Consider the following 9,722-nt stretch of genomic DNA (forward strand, 5'->3'; position numbering starts at 1 on the left):
TGACTGGGTCACACCTGGTGACACATTTTGGACAGTGCTTCAGAGAAAATATATGTAAGTGTCACTACAATCCTGACACAGGGACTCACTTTAATAGAGTAACCATTTTACCAAAAGAACTGAAAAGACACTTCTGAGAAGAGCAAATAGAAATGGACAACACATATATAAAAAAATGTTCAGCATCCCTAGCAATCTCAGAAATGGAAACCAAAATGACATTGAGATTTCATCTCACTCTGCTCAGAAAGACAGTCATCAAGAACACAAATAATAAATGTTGGGGAGGATGTGGGGAAAGGGCACACTCACACTTTGTGGGTGGAACTGCAACTTAGTACAACCACTCAGGAAAGAACTATGGAGATTCCCCCAAAGACTAGGAATGGAACCCCCATGTGACCCAGCAATCCCACTCCTTGGCATTTATCCATCTCTAAAGTCAGAATACTGTAGTGATGCAGCCACATCAACGTACACACCAGCAGAACTCACAAGAACCCAGTTTTGGAACTAGCTCAGGTACCCATCAACAGGTAAACAGGTTAAGGAAATGTGGTGTATACACACAGAGGAGTATTACTAAGTCATAACAAAAGATGAAATTATGGCATTTACAGGAATTAGATGGAACTGGAGAATGTCATGCTGAGTGAAATCAGACAACTGAGAAAGTGAAGGGTGAAATGTTTTGGCTCATATGGAGAACCAAGGTCAAAGTAGAGTTGAGAAGTATATGTGTGGCAGGTGCTCTGGTATCATAAAGATAGAGGGAATATCAGTGGAGAAGAAGAAAAAGATGAGGGGGCAGGAGGGACCGGAGATGAGAAAATGGAGACTAGAGTGGACAAAATCATGCAGTGTGCATTATAAATACAGCACAGTGGGCTCCACCTCAATGCATCTCTATAAAGCATAAGTGCATAAATACTAGTGGATAGAGGAGGGAAAAGTGGGGGAGGAACATCACAGCCACTGGGGACGGAAGTGGATCAAATTATATTCCATGCGTGTGAGGAACTAATGTGACTCCATTTTTGAAAAACAAGCCTTTACCTCCAAAACCCTGTCCAAGGAAGGCGACATGACCCTTATCCTTGGAGAAACCAAAAGAGCCTCTCTAGGCACATACCCACTCTGCTGAGTTGTTGGTCTCTAAATAATAGGAGAGGTCTGAGGCGCCAGGTGTCCCTGACTCATTTAGGGTAGATGAGGACCCATAGCAACCCCCTAGCAACCACCAATCAGCATGAGACAGGGAACATACCTGGGATGCCAGGTGACCCCCAATGGTTTATGGGGGTTGATAACATGTTGGGAAACCATGTAGTTTAGCACATCCACTATTGTGGCTTAAACCAATCAGTTCAAAGGAATCCCCCTGTTGTACTAACCCATCAACCCTACCCAACTTGTTCCCGCCAGTGAATGTGCTAATCAATGTTAAGAGTTGTTGTTTGAGTTTCCCATGGTATGGAATGATTTGCTGTGTGATGTTGTGATACATAGAATACCCCCCAAATGCTGTAAAATCTCACTGAACAAAGGACGGGGGCTCACTCCATGGGACTGTTGTGTCGGGAACTGTGTGATTCCAGGCTCGAGCTTGCAATAAAGACTCTTGTGGGATTGCATTGTATTCAGCTCCTGGAGTTCTATTTGGGTCCCATGAATCTGGCATTTCACGTGCATGATTGTGTCAAAATGAAGCCACCTGAGAGCTTTCCGCATGCCCAACTCTCTGGGGGTACTGGAGGCTGGGACAGTCTGGATGCCCTGGTGCAGGTCCGAGCCCCGCCCCCCCCCCAGGCGGTGGTGGTGGCTGGTGGTGGTGGTGGCGGCCGGCGGACTGGGAGCTTGCAGAGTCCTAGTGCCTGGCTCCTGCGCCACAGGATCAGTTTATTTTTGGAAATCAAGTGCAGTATTAAAAAGAAAACAAACCATACTACATTATTGGAAACCATTTCTACTGATCTTATTACATTTTTAAATTTATGATTTGATTTGAATATTATCATGGGAGGAGCTGTGAGTGCTGGGGAAGATAATGATGACTTAATTGATAACCTTAAAGAAGCTCAGTATAGCCTTCAGAGCAATTGATCGTGGAGATTACTATTTGGAAGGCTACAGAGACAATGCTGACAAAGACTTAGCCTGGAAGCATGGAAACATACACTTGTCAGCACCTTGCATTTATTCTGAAGTTATGGAAGCATTGAAACTTCAACCAGGATTATCTTTTCTTAACCTGGGAAGTGGAACCGGATATTTAAGTACAATGGTGGGCTTAATTTTAGGACCTTTTGGAATAAATCATGGGATTGAGCTTCATTCAGATGTGGTGGAATATGCCAAGGAAAACCTGGAGAGCTTCATCAAAAATAGTGATAGCTTTGATAAATCTGAGTTCTGTGAACCTGCATTTGTGGTTGGTAATTGCCTCCAGATAGCATCTGACAGTCATCAGGATGATCGATTTATTGTGGAGCTGGAGTTCAGAAAGACCGTGAAAATTACATGAAAATATCACTAAAAGTTGGAGGCATGCTAGTTATGCCTATAGAGGATCAGTTAACACAGATTATGCGAACTGGACAAAATACTTGGGAAAGTAAAAATATTCTTGCTGTTTCATTTGCTCCACTTGTACAACCCAGTAAGAATGATAATGGCGAACCAGACTCTGTGGGACTCCCTCCCTGTGCTGTCAGGAATCTAGAGGACTTGGCTCCTCTTTACATTCGGCGCACACTTAGAAATTTCATAAATGATGAGATGCAGGCCAAGGGGATTCCTCAAAGGGCTCCACCTAAGAGGAAAAGAAAGCAAGTTAAACAGAGAATCAACACTTGTGTGTTTGTGGGTAATCAGCTCATTCCTCAGCCTTTAGACAGTGAGGAGGATGAAAAAATGGAAGAAGATAACAAAGAGGAGGATGAGAAAGATCATAATGAAGCCATGAAGCCAGAGGAGCCACCACAGAATTTACTGAGGGAAAAAATCATGAAGCTGCCCCTCCCTGAGTCTTTGAAAGCTTACTTGACATATTTTAGAGACAAATAACTTATATCAAAAAGAATGCCTACTGATGATTCCTTTAGTCTTGAAAATGTAGTGTTTATTAGGAGTTAAAAGAAAGAGAATTATTTGTTTCATCAGAGTGAATCATAGTGGGGAAAAAATATAACTTGTTTCTCTTAGTAACAAAGATGATGTATTCAGTGATGAAAAAGAAACTCTTTTATAAAATCTATTTTTCTTTAAATCTTGGGAAAATGCTGTTTTAACTCAGTGATTTCAAAGAGGAATGCAGCAATAGTCAAGACTTTGTGTAATATAAGTCCTTTTCTGATTCCCTACAGATTTGTAGAGGTGAGGGTTAGATTTAATTTTATATAAGTAATTGTTAAGCATATATAATCTGATTTGAATTGCAGTTGTTTGCATTTCCTCTATGAAAACTTTCTTATCTAATAAGGAAATCAAATGCTTTGTAGACCTATTTACCTTACTTTTGTTGCAATCACTGTTGCTGAGTTGCTGTAGATATGTTCCTGGCAATATATGAGTGCAATAATAATACAAGATATTGAGCAATTTAGCTTTAAAAAACCCACACATTTCATGAAATTTTACAGCCCTGCAGCTTTTACTTTTGAATTTATTGCCAAAAGACTTGGGGAAAATACCTGCTTCTCTTATAGAGATTTTAAGAGCACAGCAAGTGAATATTAAAGTAGAAAGTATATACTTAATACAACTCAATTTGTATGGACCCTTTACATTTTCAGTATTTAAAAATAATGAGGTTATCTTAACTCAGAATTTTCAAAGGTAGTATATTTAGGATTGTTTTTCTCTAGTTCACTGTACAAAGTATTTGGTTTTTTAAAAAAAATCTATCATCCTCTCTGACTATAATAGCATAGAGAAAAGAGTGAATAAATAAGCACGAGTGATCACCACTTTCTCAGCTCCAAATAGCAGGGCCAGAGCAGATATGGTCAGCTGATGCACTTTAGCCAATGGGACTTCTAGTCTATCTGTATATTTAACATTACAAGATAGGGATAAACTTGCCTACATTTGCTTTGGATCTTTCTAATGTAAGAAATATTCACAGAACTTGTATGTAGACACATTTGTATTAAAAATCTGGTTCAGAATCATAGTGTAATCTTTGGGACCTACACCGTGTGCATTCAACTTCTTCCCATATTTTTCTGTTTCTTTGGTAAAATTATATATTCATTTTTGCTTAATGTCGCATACTTAAGCTACATAGTGTATTAGTGACAAAACAGGTAATGCCGTTATTAGGTTTTTTTTTTCCTCTTAAGGCTAGAAAACACTCATTCCTTGTTAAAATGTACAATGTAATATATTTACTACGTAGTGTTAACATGGATCATGTATTTTTTAATGGGAAAAATTTGAAATTACCATTTATTACCACCAGCATCATATTAAAACAGTTGCTCAGATTTTCTTATGGAAACTCAAATCATTGTATAGTGAAAGACTGTTATCTCTTTACTAAGATTCAAATATTGTTTCAAAAATCTCAGCTCTAGTAATTCCACATATCTAAAACACTTGTTTGGAGTGGGCACCTAACTCATTGGTGGACCCCTTGACTAGCATGTGTGAAGCCCTGGGTTCTGTGCTCAGAACGACAAAGACAATAACAAGCAATTGTTTGAAATGATCTAGACACGAAATTGCTCCCAATCATTTTAGTAATGTGAAAGATAATTTCTTGGAAGGTATTTGTTTTATACTCATGGCTGGGAAATGGAATGGGGGACTCTAAATTTTTTCTTAGATAATTATTAACCTTTTATTAAGAAATTCCCCATCTCATTTCTAAGAAAAAAAATCAGTTTTATGCTTTTGTTATCTGTTACAAATATTCATTTAATTCTTGAGTTGTTTCGAAGTTTAATCATGAATTCCTGGTACCCACATATTTTTATCTAGAAAACCTAGGAGGAGTTTTCATCTTGTCTGATTCCCCACTCCCATTTTTTAAAAAAAATTGTTGTCATTTGAGCTGGTGCCAGATGCATAAAAATACACATTTTTTTTGTTGATGCTCTTACCCATTTAGTAAAATTTTTGTTAAGGATATATTTGAAGATGGACATTTTCATATTGTCTTTCATTCTGTTGACCTTAGCAAAATATATAGTAGATTTTCAAGATCACTGCTTATTTTTTTTTTTGCCATTGAACTGTATCTTTTGTGTTCTTAAATGCATTTATTTTACAGGTATGACTTTTATCGTTGACTTTAAATAAAGAGGTAGAAATAAAATATGAAAATTCAAGTGAGAGCCTTCTTATCTATTATGCAAATATATTGGAATAAGAATATTTTGGGTTTGTGTTTTTAATGAACTCATATTTACTTGATTATAGAAAATTATGCTTTTATCAGTAGAGAAGTAGCAAATGAAGATGAAATAGAAGTAAATGAATGTAATGGGGAATATCACGGAATTTTATAGATAGATACAACATTAGATATCATCGAATTGAGGCATTTGATTTTGCAAATAAGAAAGTAGGCCTAGAGTGGTGGCATGTTTTGCTAGTTATATAGCTAGTTGGAGAAAGGGCTTGAAATAGTATTCAGCATTAGCGAAATCCCAAGATTCTGGCAATGATACCATAACTACTGAGAAGCTAATTTAAATCTGTACGGCTTACTGGTTGATACACGTGGTTCTGATATTAATAAAAAAATTAAAATAGCATACATAGTGATTACAATAAAATACAGAGCGCGTATTGATTTCTAGCTGTTTTAGATAATAAAATTGAAACAAAGCCTGTTGAATCATTGGAAGACTTGGAAAGTCATTTTAAATAAAAAATTACATATAATTAAGCATCAAAAAAAAAATGAAGCCACCTATTATGTGTCACCACAATGCTCCACTAAACCATCAGAAAGCTCACCATTTTACTATGTTGCCTGGGTGGTGTCCACACTTCCTCATTGAACTCATGGGATTGGTGGGATGATGCAACTGGCGACACGTATTAAGTGTGCACAGTGCTTTAGACACATGTCACCACTCCATAATGACTGAGCGCTCACAGGGTCACATGATTGCCATAACTCTCTAGAATTTCTTGGCAATCCTGTAATGAAACAAAACTCAGGAAAGAGTTTCCCCTTTTATAAAAGGTAGCTCTTTTGTCTTTTTTAAATTAGTTGTTCAAAACATTACAAAGCTGTTGACATATTATATTTCATGCATTAGATTCAAGTGGGTTATGAACTCCCATTTTTACCCCGTATACAGTTTGCAGTATCACATCGGTTACACATCCACGTTTTTACATATTGCCATACTAGTGACTGTTGTATCCTGCTACCTTTCCTATCCTCTACTATCCCCCCTCCCCTCCCCTCCCCTCCCCTCTTCTCTCTCTACTCCATCTACTGTAATTCATTTCTATCCCTTGTTTTGTTTTGTTTCGTTTTTCCTTTCCCTCACATCCTCTTATATGTAACAATGAGGGTCTCCTTCCATTTCCATGCAATTTCCCTTCTCTCTCCCTTTCCCTCCCACCTCTCATCCCTGTTTAAAGTTAATCTTTTTCTCATGCTCTTCCTCTCTGCTCTGTTCTTAGTTGCTCTCCTTATATCAAAGAAGACATTTTGCGTTTGTTTTTTAGGGATTGGCTAGCTTCACTTAGCATAATCTGAATTAATGCCATCCACTTCCCTGCAAATGCCATGATTTTGTCATTTTTTAGTGCTGAGTAATACTCCATTGTGTATAAATGCCACTTTTTTAATCCATTCATCTATTGAAGGGCATCTGGGTTGGTTCCACAGTCTAGGTACTGTGAATTGTGCTGCTATGAACATCCATGTAGTATCCCTAAGTTCTTCAGGGAATAGTCCAAGAAGGGCAATAGCTGGGTCAAATGGTGGTTCCATTCCGAGCTTTCCCAGGAATCTCCATACTGCTTTCCAAATTGGCTGCACCAATTTGCAGTCCCACCAGCAATGTACAAGTGTACCCTTTTCCCCACATCCTCGCCAGCACTTGTTGTTGTTTGACTTCATAATGGCTCCCAATGATGGTATCTTAGGGTGGTTTTGATTTGCATTTCTCTGACTGTGAGAGATTGTGAGCATTTTTTTCATGTACTTGTTGATTGATTGTATGTCCTCCTCTGAGAAGTGTCTGTTCAGGTCCTTGGCCCATTTGTTGATTGGGTTATTTGTTTTCTTATTGTTTAATTTTTTGAGTTCTTTGTATACTCTGGACATTAGGGCTCTATCTGAAGTGTGAGGAGTAAAGATTTGTTCCCAGGATGTAGGCTCCCTATTTACCTCTCTTATTGTTTCTCTTGTTGAGAAAAAACTTGTTAGTTTGAGTAGGTCCCTTTTGTTGATTCTTGGTTTTAACTCTTGCGCTATGGGTATCCTATTAAAGAATTTGGAGCCCGACCCCACAATATGTAGATTGGAGCCAACCTTTTCTTCTATCAGATGGGGAGTCTCTGATTTGATATCAAGCTCCTTGATCCATTTTGAGTTAACTTTTGTGCATGGTGAGAGAAAGGGATTCAGTTTCATTTTGTTGCATATGGATTTCCAGATTTCCCAGCATCATTTGTTGAAGATGCTATCCTTCCTCCATTGCATGCTTTTAGCCCCTTTATCAAATATATGAGAGTTGTAATTTTGTGGATTGGTCTCTGTGTCCTCTATTCTGTACCATTGGTCCACCCACCTGTTTTGGTACCAGTACCATGCTGTTTTTGTTACTATTGCTCTGTAGTACAGTTTGAAATCTGGTATCGCTACACCTCCTGATTCACACTTCCTGCTTAGAATTGCTTTTGCTATTCTGGGTATTTTGTTTTTCCATATGATTTTCATAATTTCTTTATCTATTTCTACAAGAAATGTCGTTGGGATTTTGATTGGCATTGTATTGAACATATAGAGAACTTTTGGCAATATCGCCATTTTGATGATGTTAGTTCTGCCTATCCATGAACAGGGTGTATTTTTCCATCTTCTAAGATCTTCTTCTATTTCTCTCTTTAGGGTTCTGTAGTTTTCATGGTATAAATCTTTCACCTCTTTTGTTAGGTGGATTCCAAAGTATTTTTTTTTTTGAGGATATTGTGAATGAGGTGGTTTTCCTCATTTTCATTTCAGAAGATTTGTTGCGGATATACAGGAATGCTTTTGATTTATGCGTGTTGATTTTATATCCTGCCTCTTTGCTGAATTCATTTATTAGCTCTAGTATTTTGTTGGTAGACCCTCTTGGGTCTTGAAGGTATAAAATCATATCATCCACAAATAGTGACAATTTAAGTTTTTCTTTTCCTATCGTAATGCCTTTAATTTCTTTTGTCTGTCTAATTGCTCTGGCTAGTATTTCTAGAACTATATTGAATAGAAGTGGTGAGAGAGGGCATCCCTGTATTGTTCCAGACCCAACAATATGCTGCTTTCAGGAGACTCATCTGACAGAAAAAGACATTCACAGGCTGAAAGTGAAAGATTGGGAAAAATCATACCATTCATATGGTCCTCAGAAGCAAGCAGGAGTGGCCATACTCATACCAAATAAAATCAACTTCAAACCTAAGTTAATCAAAAGGGATAAAGAAGGACACTAAATACTGTTAAAAGGAACCATTCACCAAGAAGACATAACAATTATCAATTTGTATGCACCAAATAATGGTGCTGCAACGTTCATAAAACAAACTCTCCTCAAGTTCAAGAACCAAATAGACCACAACACAATAATTATGGGTGACTTCAACACACTGCTCTCACCATTGGACAGATCCTCCAAACAAAAGCTGAATAAAGAAACTATAGAACTCAATAACACAATCAGTAACCTAGACTTAACTGACATATATAGAATATATCAACCATCATCAAGAGGGTATACGTTCTTATCAGCAGCACATGGATCCTTCTAAAAGATAGACCATGTATTATGCCATAGGGCAACTCTTAGTAAATATAAAGGTGTGGAGTTAATACCATGCATCTTATCTGATCATAATGAAATGAAACTGGAAATCAATGATAAAAGAAGGAAGGAAAAATACTGCATCACCTGGAAAATGAACATTATGTTACTGAATGATCAATGGGTTACAGAAGACATAAAGGAGGAAATCAAAAAATTCTTAGAGATAAATGAAAATACAGACACAACATATTGGAATCTATGGGACAAAATGAAAGCAGTTTTAAGAGGGAAATTCATTGCCTGGAGTTCATTCCTCAAAAAAAGAAAAAAAACCAACAAATAAATGAGCTCACACTTCATCTCAAAACCCTAGAAAAGGAAGAGCAAAACAACAGCAAATGCAGCAGAAGGCAAGAAATAATTAAAATTAGAGCGGAAATCAATGAAATTGAAACCAAAGAAACCATGGAAAAAATTGACAAAACTAAAAGCTGGTTCTTTGAAAAAATAAATAAGATGGACAGAGCCTTAGCCATGCTAACTAAGAGAAGAAGAGAGAGAACTCAAATTACTAACATACAGGATGAAAAAGGCAGTATCACAACAGACAGTACAGAAATACAGAAGATAATTAGAAATTATTTTGAAACCCTATATTCCAATAAAATAGAAGATAGTGAAGATATCAATAAATTTCTTAAGTCATATGATTTTCCCAGATTGAGTCAGGAAGATACACACAAT

General features: G+C 37.2%; 1 pseudogene; it reads left to right on the plus strand.

Annotated features, from left to right (window-relative positions):
* The first annotated feature begins 1,955 nt into the window (after window positions 1-1,955).
* On the plus strand, window positions 1,956-4,020 carry LOC144250383 (protein-L-isoaspartate O-methyltransferase domain-containing protein 1-like; annotated as a pseudogene).
* Window positions 4,021-9,722: the final 5,702 nt, after the last annotated feature.

The sequence above is a fragment of the Urocitellus parryii genome, chromosome 15, assembly GCF_045843805.1.
Source record: "Urocitellus parryii isolate mUroPar1 chromosome 15, mUroPar1.hap1, whole genome shotgun sequence".
Taxonomy (NCBI): Eukaryota; Metazoa; Chordata; class Mammalia; order Rodentia; family Sciuridae; genus Urocitellus; species Urocitellus parryii.